This window comes from Parasteatoda tepidariorum, chromosome 5, assembly GCF_982258835.1.
Source record: "Parasteatoda tepidariorum strain Cologne lab strain chromosome 5, Ptep-v5.0, whole genome shotgun sequence".
Lineage (NCBI taxonomy): Eukaryota > Metazoa > Arthropoda > Arachnida > Araneae > Theridiidae > Parasteatoda > Parasteatoda tepidariorum.
This window is the reverse complement of record NC_141759.1, coordinates 31,781,744-31,792,221: the sequence shown is the minus strand read 5'-3', so window position 1 is coordinate 31,792,221 and position 10,478 is coordinate 31,781,744. Positions and strand designations below refer to the sequence as shown.

General features: G+C 28.9%; 1 pseudogene; it reads right to left on the bottom strand.

Annotated features, from left to right (window-relative positions):
• Positions 1-2,781: 2,781 nt before the first annotated feature.
• Positions 2,782-3,847, bottom strand: LOC107440960 (flavin-containing monooxygenase 5-like; annotated as a pseudogene).
• Between the last annotated feature and the right edge of the window lie 6,631 nt (positions 3,848-10,478).

The following is a 10,478-nucleotide window of genomic DNA, read 5'->3' as shown; positions in this document are numbered from 1 at the left end:
TATCAATCTCTGATTTATTAAACAAACTACCTGAATACATCTACATTTGCATCACGAATTTTGTTAAAAAGAAATCGACGCTGTAAAAGAATTCAGATCTGACACCCTGAGATCCGTAAAATCCATTTTTTTCTCTTATTGTCTTATACCGTAAAATTTTACCCTGAAATCCATTTTTTACAAAATATTAAAGTAAAGTAATATATCATGTTTGTTTTGTTCCAGGAAATTTTACGGTAACGACTACGGCACTCAGGGTGTCATTTCTTTTTACTGGAATTACATCCGGAATTTTTCACAATGGGCAGTTATAACTGAATAATAAGATAAGATCCATATATTTTTTTTTACAAATGCACTATTCTTTCCTATTTTAATTTATAAAATTATTGGATATTGCTTTCATCTAAATGTAAACAAACGTGAAAGTAGAGCAATAACTAAAATGCAACCACAGCATACGAAATATAAACATTAAAGAAAATCCATATTTTTTATCCGATGCATTTTTTATTCCTCATTTAATTTATTATTATAAACTATCAAACGGTAAGTGTAATAATTGTATTTATTATCAAGTATTGAACATTCGCCTGAACATGAAGGTTTAAAAGTCCACATTTTACAATAAAATGGATTTTTCATGTTTTGAGTAAAAGAAAGCGAATCTTTTCTAATCTGAAATATAAAACCTATATTGGGTTTAAAGTTATGTCACATTTTTAGTGGATCGCAAATACTGAATTTTGTGCAGAAATTGTAAAATAATAAGCACCTTAAATGGATTTTCTATGAAACCTTGCAGTTTAATTTGGCATAAAGAATTTTTTTAGAATCTTCCTGCATTTCAATGAAACTTATTTTACCTTTTTAGTTTATTCGAATAGTTACGATAGAAAAGCCTTTAAACTATTGATGATATTTTATTGAGAAGAAAAGTAAAACCGATAAACAAATATGTAAACACACGATACAATACAATACGATACTGAATAGGTTTCATAATACTATAACGCCCATTGATAACATTTTTGCATTCAAACCTTGACTAAAACACACCGAAAATTATTGCTATGTCTTTCAATTCAATCAAACGAAAGCACATTATATTGGTCTACAGTATAATATATTATTATAACGTTATGCCGTGATTATGTGTATTCAAAAGAAAAGTTTTTATTTTTAATTACTGTGGCGTAGCCACTATACTACCACTATATTAAATACCAATTTACTAGTATATAAGACGTTTTAACTTGATTCAATCGTGAGGTACCTTTAGATAGATGAAGGTTAACATAGTCGATATTTAAATCCCCTAATTGGTGACCTGGAGGTGATTTAAACACGTCCGGGTCACCAATTGGGAGACCAATTAGAGGATTTTTTCTAATCTGGAGTCATAAGTGTCACGTCCAGGTCACCAGATCGTCGACTCTTATGTGTAGGCGTATGCAGAGTAATATATAGATAACTTCTTATGATAACCAATGACAATTTAATAAAATAACTTTTATTTGCAACTTGCTTATTATCAATAAATGGAATGCAATTTTTATCACAACAAAATAAGTTTTTTTTTAATAATCTTAGTTCTATTATTGTATTATTGCATTGCCACTCACTGAGTTGAAAACTTTTAAAAATAAAATAAAATAAATCATACCTATGTCTATTCTACATTACTCTCAATCTGTATACTCATAATTTACTTAATCATGAATGCAAAGTAAAATTTGCCCATGTAAACTTTGAAATAAATTATAAATAATTAAAGTCAATTAGTTCATTTGTGCTTTTTTAATACATTATATATTGAAAGTATTTACTCATATTTTAATTGCCATGCTGAAATATGCATAACATATTTCCTGACATTTAATAACCAAATTATTTTCTTATTTAACCTTTTTCAATAAATAAAAATCGTTAATATAATCTGGAATCTTTTTTTATTCCACAACCTTAAATTGAGTGTAGAAAAAAATCTATTTTTAAAGATTTCCTCTACTTCTGCCTAACACATTAGCATAGAATTCGAAAACCGTTATATGGTTGTATATTGAATTCATTAAAATTCGTTATTATTTCTTTTGCTTTCTTTTCCGCCAACACATTTGAGTGCGTAAGGCTAAGAAAAAGAGCCTTGGCATTAAATTTAATCAATTAATAGCCAACACATGGATTCTTTAACTTGTATATTTTTATTAAAAACAAGTCAATTCTTGCTTAAGTCAACAAATTTTATTTTAGTTACTTTTAATTAAATAATTACAATTTTTTGTCCCATATGAAAATAAAATTAATTAATTAAATTTAATTAAGGAATTAATATTTGAAAAAACTGTATTAACGTATAACATAAAATATGAAGCTCTCTCTAATCTATATTTAATAGATTATCAAATAACTATTTTATTAAAAATGTTAACGAGAATATGAAACTATTTCGTTCTGTAAGGATCACACCATGTGATCTATAATATTTGTTGAATAAGAAAGATAACAAATTGGGATTGCTTCTAGATATTTTTATGCAATAAAGAATGCTCCAATATCGCGAACTATGCATAAAATACACTGGGGCAAGAAATTAAAAGGACAGACTTGGTCGATTTTCTCTAGAAATATTGGAACGATTTCAATGAAATTTGATATGTGCATACATCGATACAATGCAAAACAAATAACAATTCAGCAAATGTAATACACACTCATGATTGAGCATAACAATAGTTAAACCCAAAAAAATAAAATAACTCAAGATAAATTCAATTTTTTGAAATTCTCAATCAATGCATGACATAGAGAAAAACTCCTTTTACGAAAAGGGAAGCAAGAAATATAGAAATTTCTTTGCATATCGAACATATGACGATTCCACTCTTTCTACTTCCTTTCTTTTCAATGGCCACATTTCATAATAGCTTCTCTCGCATCTTCCCACGGATGTGGTCCTTGTAGTCTGTAATGGTAGGGAACACTAGGACCAAATATTAATTTGAACCAGAGCTGCGGATCTGTAAATAACATTCTGTAAAAATTAGGCTTAGCGCCTATTTGTTCAGCAATCTCATCTTGAAACTGCGTGTAGTCGACTCGAACACCTTGTTTACTGCAAGGTGCATATCTTTTCTCGTTGATTTCAAGCCTTTTCCTGATGTCATCCATCAATGTTTCTCTCGGAGGTAGTTTTACATTCCCGGCGAACACCTGAGCCACCCACCGACATTGCAATTCTCCCATTAGAAAAGATGCACCAAACGGTAAGAAGAACCCTACGAAGTGCTTTAAATCAGGAGACCATCCACATGCATTTGTACAAATTTAGCTGGTTTTCCATATCTGCACGGACGTCGTCTTCGAGAAAAGGGAATTTCCACGTGTAGCCAGTAGCCATTATGACTACGTCGGTTTCGGTGACGGACGATTCGCCTTCGAAGATGACCCCATTCTCGGTGAATTTTGATATGTCTCGTTTTTGAATGATAGAGCCAGAGAGTAATTTTGATGCAAGATGGTAGTTGAAGACTGGATCTTTAGAAAGTACGTGAAACTTTGACTTAACTGCATACAAATTTGAATTAAACTTCGGGTCAATAAGGACAGTTTCAACAAGCCAACTTAATAAATTTGCCGGAAGCAAGTCAATTGAAATGGTGAGATAGCGTCGAGCCAAAGCATAATCCATTGGTAAGCCATAAGGACCAACTCGACTCAAAACATGTGCTCCAGTTCGTGTACTTAGATAAACCTTAAAGGAAAATAATATATATTGGAGAATGAATTTTATTCTTTTGAGATTTACTTTTTGGAAATTTTTTTTTAATTTTTCCTGATTCGTAAAAAAATTTTAGGTTGTGAGAGTGGTACCGTCATTCGGGGCTACTTTGTGCAGGATTTCGCAGTTTTTGAACTTTGACATGTAAAAAAACTATGTTAATTCAAACTTTAGTAAGATTTATCGATATTATATTCATAACTGGACTCAGACGAGTGAATTTGATCAATATTGGCATTATTTGTATGTAATATTTACGAATAATAAGTCAAAACATACCTTGCACAAAGTAGCCCCCAAATGGGGCTACTTTGTGCAGCGATAGGAATTCAGTTTAATAATCATGTTTTTAGTAAAATATTGATATAAAATTGTTAAAAAAGTTAATTGTTGACATTTTTAAAGACAAAAACATCAAGATATGTAAAGATATTAGTTTGAAAATAATTTTCAGCGTTAAAAAACCATGTTTTTTGAAGAATTTTTTCTTAAAAAGAATGTTTATTTCAAAACATTTGAGTTTAAACAAAGGGAAACCATATACATTTTGAAACATTGAAATGGATGAAATTTTAAAAATAATAATTATTACATTTTCATTAACGTTTATAATATTGTTAAATTTGAACATAACATCCTTGAATGAACATGACAGACTTGCATTTCGGTTTCTGTCGAAATCACCTGATGTCCTATAAAATATATTTTTATGTGTTAAATCGTTTGATTAATTCATTAGAAAAATCTTTGTAGAAGAAAAATAATAGTTTACCAGGAAGTTTCACATGTTTCTTGTGAATTTTATTAGAGATAGTATTTCTGTGGATTTTGTACTTCCGAGAAGCTTCTGCAATCGACATACCACCAGTAACTGCTTGCAAACATTGTTGCAGCTTTTCTAAAGTGTAATCACGGTAGTTTCTCGTTCCAGGTATTTTTTTTTATAACGTCTGACCATTTTTCTGTCGAAAAAAAAAACGAATGAAACTTTGCACAAAGTAGCCCCAAAGTGCATTTTTTTTCATTTTTGCGTTTATTTGTTATTAATTTTCAAATTTTTTTAACGCTAACATGATACAATTGTTTATTAATGTATAAATAAAAAATTTTGCACTTACGACAATTGTTTTATCAACGTCTTACACTCTGAGATAGTTTTAAAATTCGAAAAAATGTTTGCAGTAATAGAAGAGACTTCTATCTTCAAATTCCACACATTTTTAACGTGAAATAAACATAATACTGAATAGCAGCACTTGAAAAATGCCAAATTTGAATTTGCACAAAGTAGCCCCCACTGCACAAAGTAGCCTCGAATGACGGTATATATTTTTAGTGAGTGCATAATTACGTTATGGCGCTCGTAACTGATATGAAAAATCACTTACTATTTTTTTTTAATATTGAAAAATAATAATTATTTTTTACAAGCTAGTATTTTTTTTTTAAAAAATAAATAAAATGTCGTAGCAGCAGTTCATTAAACGTTATCATATCAACGTTATATCCATTTTCTCAATCCATTCCTTTATATCTGTTACTGCGAATTTCAGAAATTGGTGGTTGTTGACTTTAAACCCGTGAAATGTTGACAAACACATAGTTGCTTTGGTAAATGTCCAAAATATATACAGGGTCTAGTTAAGTGCCACTGCCCGGAATACCCTACACTGATGTTTTTTTAAGGTTCATTGCCATGGTTCGGTATACATTTGCCCGGTATGCCTAAAATCAATATTTCTTTAATGTCAAGTGCCACTAACCAGTATGTAATTAACCGGTTATCCGAACACTGATATGTCACCTAATCTATTCTCAGCAGATATTAAACTATCGAGTAATAATATCAACGAATAAATAAATATCAAACTCGATATAACAGTATTTCGGACATTCACTCAAGCAACTATGTGATTGTCGACATTCATAGGTGAAAGTCGACATTCTCTTCGGTCATTCACAGAAACATAACCATTTTCTTAAACGCTTATTTCGATATATGTTTGTATTTTTTAAACATGCATTTATGTTGATTTTCTTTAACGCATGTTTTGAGCAACATTCATTACTGAAAGATACTTCGTAGACTACGTCCATTTTTTTTAAAAACACATTCGAAATTTGCAGATAATACGAAACGTCTTAACGCGGTGAATTTTCTACTTCTTTCTCAAGGCTTTTGAAAGACAGGTGATACAATATTATCATACTTGTCTCAAAAAAATATGCATTTTTATTGCAAGGGAGTAATTATCTCGCAGATGACTTTTATTGATGGAATTATTGAATTTTGTTTTTATTTGATAATGTTTTAAAGGTGCAAATTTTATGAGTGGATATAATATCAGCTTTATTTGGCTACAAAGTTTATAAACCTAGTAATTACTGAAAACAAAGTGCATATTTTTATTTTAAAGCGATATATTATCGAATGGAATAATGAATTATGCATATATATTTGTAATTATTTAGCAAAAGTATCTTTTACAAATACATTTAGATTTTTATCTTCGGTTTATTAAGCATAATTATTAAATCATTATAATGCCATATAAAATATTTATGCAAGTTTTATTAGATGGGAAATATTAAGCTAACATAAAAAAAGCAGTCAACAAGATTTGAATAGTGACTAGAATTTAATAATTATAGCGTTAAATATATTTTAATAGTATAATAAAATGTAGGCTAGATACTAATATCCAATTAATATATTAACTTTTACGTGTGATTTCAGTTTGAAAAATCTGTATTTTGATCATGGTTATAGAATACAAAAATATCAAATAATGCAGTTGAACCACAATATGGTATAAATTTGCTTTCTATTTCGGTTTATTAAGCCTAATTTATAAATCTTTATAATGCTGTAAAATATTTATGCAAGTCTTATTAGATGGAAAATAATAAGTTAATACTATATATGAATGCAGCCAAGAGTTCATACTTATAACGCTTAAATATATCTTTATAGTATTATTTAATAAAGGTTTTATTGTATAATTAAATGAAGGTTGCATTCTACATTGCATTCTTAATTTCTCTAACAAATTTTTTATTATTAATTCAGTTTTTGAAAAATCTATGTTTTATTCATCATTATCCAGTGCTAATTTATAGTATAATAGTAGTAAAAAATCCTAATTTATAGTATAGTGACAACATTTATTAACACAATTTTAGTCAGAACAATTATTATTGGCAGAATAATTTAGTAAGACTATTTCCATAAATACATTTAAGAACATTTGTTTTTCAAAGAATGCCATAAACATATTTAAAATAAAAACTACAAAAAAGTAATTAGCTATTAAAACTACTAGTAAATTATAGCTACTAATTAAAAACTACTTAATAAATTATAACAGAAGTTAAATTTTATGCAGAATATTTGAAAACGCAGATACAATAATATTTTACCTTTTGAAACTAATATTTTAATAAGATACACATTTTTTTTATGCATAATGCAAAAATGTATTTAACAATTGTAATAGCATTAGTAACTTAGTATAATTTCAGATTTTATGATTTACGTTAACGTTTAAACGTTTTGCTTTACATCTAACATAACTAATTCAGCAGAAAATGCGAATAGCTTCAAACAGCTATTAGCTAAACCAAATAATTTTTCCGACTATTTGAATGAATAAAATTAATAAATAAAAGTAAAAAAATTATATTTAATAAGAATATTTTTTTCAAAGATGTTTCCATGTTACACAGATAATAATAAAAACTTAAAGAGCTATAAGCGAAATTGCCACTAGTGTTTATTAACTTATTTATATTGTTTGTTACAATAAGGCATTTAAATAGCATGGAAATTATCGTTTGCTTATTATTATCGTTTGCTTCAAGATTTATTGACAAAAAATTTTTTTTCCTTGAAACATACTATTATAAGGTTTCTAATGGCAATAAATCATTTGAAATGCATTAACCTAAAACACCAACTGCTAAGTTTTTCTTAATTTTTTTTTATACTAGTACATCGATTGCCATTTCAACTTATTGTTTTTAATTTATAACCGTCATTGAACAGCAGACCCAATTTTTAGGGTTTATGACTACTAATGTTCAACTCCGTAGCCTTGTAATTTTTTTAACCCTATCCAGAAGACAAGGGAACTCATGGATAAAATGTCCTTCGTGAAGGGCTTTTTGAAGGAACTAACTCGCATATGTGTGTTACATGGATAGGAAAACCACGAAAACCTCCCACGGATAGCCTGACAGCAAGGGGACTCACCCATGATCCGTCTATCATTGAGGATATTTTACGTCAGCAGTGTGGTCGATACGAGCCGAATGCGGAATTCGTATCGACTAGCCATCACTGGGATTCAAACCCGGCTCACCTCATTGGAAAGTGATCACTCTATCCCCTGAGCCACCACGTCTCCTATTTATTGTTGTCAGAATAGATGTATTAGGGGCCGTGATAGCTAGGTTGGTAGATTGTTAGGCCCAATGCCAAGAGGTTGCGAGTTTGATCCCTGCTGGCCGAAGACTCCCCGAGAAGTTAATGGTGGCTGGTGCACTTTAAACCTGACGGAACACAAAGACCTCCATGTTTAAAAAAAGAGTCATCTTTTTATATGTTTCAGCAATAGAATGTGGATACTCTTTGATTATATTTTTCTTACTAAATATACTTTCCATTTATTAATTCTATCAGTTTTGTAATCATGTCTAACATTTCACACGTTTGTACGCGTTATTAAGTATTTTTTATGTCAAAAGATTTTAAACACTATTTAAAAACTACGAAGCATTCAATATTTATGAAAAACCTTATAAAATTTACTATTAGTACGTTCTATTTTTTCTGGCACCATATGTAATATTTCACGCGTTAGAATTGTATTTTTTTTTTTTTTTTTGTAACAAAACATGACAGAAAACACCTTTCATTTCTGAAATTTCAAAAATCCAATTAAAGCTCAACGAATTTAGATAAGAGCAGAGAAGAATTATTTGTTTTGATAAAATACGACCCCAGACATCTGGATAATTGGTTGACAGAAGGACACCCAGTCCACATGCCCAAAATCTGTCAACAAACAATGACATGTTGAGGTCTCATATGTCATTCCAACCATACTAATTCACCCTCACAAGACAGCATGCCTGTCTAGTATCACTAAGCCATTTACAGTCTGTAAAAACATCCTGTGATGCTGTAATTCCTTTTAACGATTGTTGATACCACATATTTTAAAGCTGAAAGAGATTATGTAGGAGATTTTTGGGAGTAAAAGTGAAATAATATTCTGGGATTTTTTTTTTATTAAATTTTTCTAATTGATGTTAAGGAATATTATATTGTATCTGCTGTTATGCATATTGTGGACCATTTTACATTATAGTAATTGTTAGATTGTTTGTGATTTTAAATTTTAGTGATGATATAATTTTTTTTTTTTAACGATTGTCGATACGCGTATTTTAATGCTGAAGCAGGGAGGGATTACGTTGACGATTTTTGGGAGTAAAAATAAAATTTTATAAAGGGAATTTTTTAAAATTTATTTTCAAATTGATGTTGAGAAATTTTCTCTGCTTTTGATGTTATGCGTATCGGAGCTAATTTTTTTTATTATAGCGATTTTTGCTATTTTTTTATTATAGCGATTGTTACTTTTCTTCCATTATAGTAATGATTTGACGAAATTTGATTCCTTTTAAAACTGTTGATACCTGTAATTCCTTTTCTGTAATTTTCTGTTGATGCTGTAATTCCTTTTAACGATTGTTGATACCGCATATTTTAAAGCTGAAGCAGAAAGAGATTATGTAGAAGATTTTTGGGAGTAAAAGTAAAATATGATACTGGAATATTTTATTTTTTTATTAAATTTTTCTAATTTATGTTAAGGAATATTAAATTGTATCTGCTGTTATGCATATTGTGAACTATTTTATATTATAGTAATTGTCAGATTGTTTGTGATTTTTTAGTTAGTGATGATATAATTTTTTTTATCGATTGTTTATACGCGTATTTTAATGCTGAAGCAGGGAGGGATTATGTTGACGATTTTTGGGAGTAAAAATAAAATTTTATAAAGGGGATTTTTTTATTTATCAATTTTCAAATAGATGTTGAGAAATATTCTTTGTGTCTGATGTTATGCGTTTTGGGGCTTTTTTTTCTTCATAGCTACAAGAGTTCCCTTGTCTTCTGGTTTGGGTTCAAAATTACAAGGCTATGAAGTTGAATAGTTATGGTCGTAAACTTCGAGTTGGATCTGCTCTTTAACATCAGTTATGAAATAAAATAAAATGTAAAGAATAAAAATTTAAATTCTCTAGAGTTCCGCGGAACACCATTTTAGCGCCGTTGGTATATATATTGGATAATTAAATTTGCAAAAATAATGTAATAAAATAAGTGTTTAATTAAAAAATAGTTGCCTTTTACAAAATTAATGGAACCACATATTTTAAATGGTATTTACTGCACTATTTTTGAAGACTAAATTAAATCTGAATTTTCAAGGAAAAAAAAAATTTATTCATGGAAAAGGCATCATCTTACACTTATTAGCTAATATCAGTTTAATTGTAGAACTTATTAGCGAGTTTCCAATTATTTATATTTTTTTAAAATTTATTTATCTAATTCCTACAAAAGAGAATAATTAATAAAAATTTTTTCGTTCATGACGAAATTGCATAGAGGTAGAAAGTG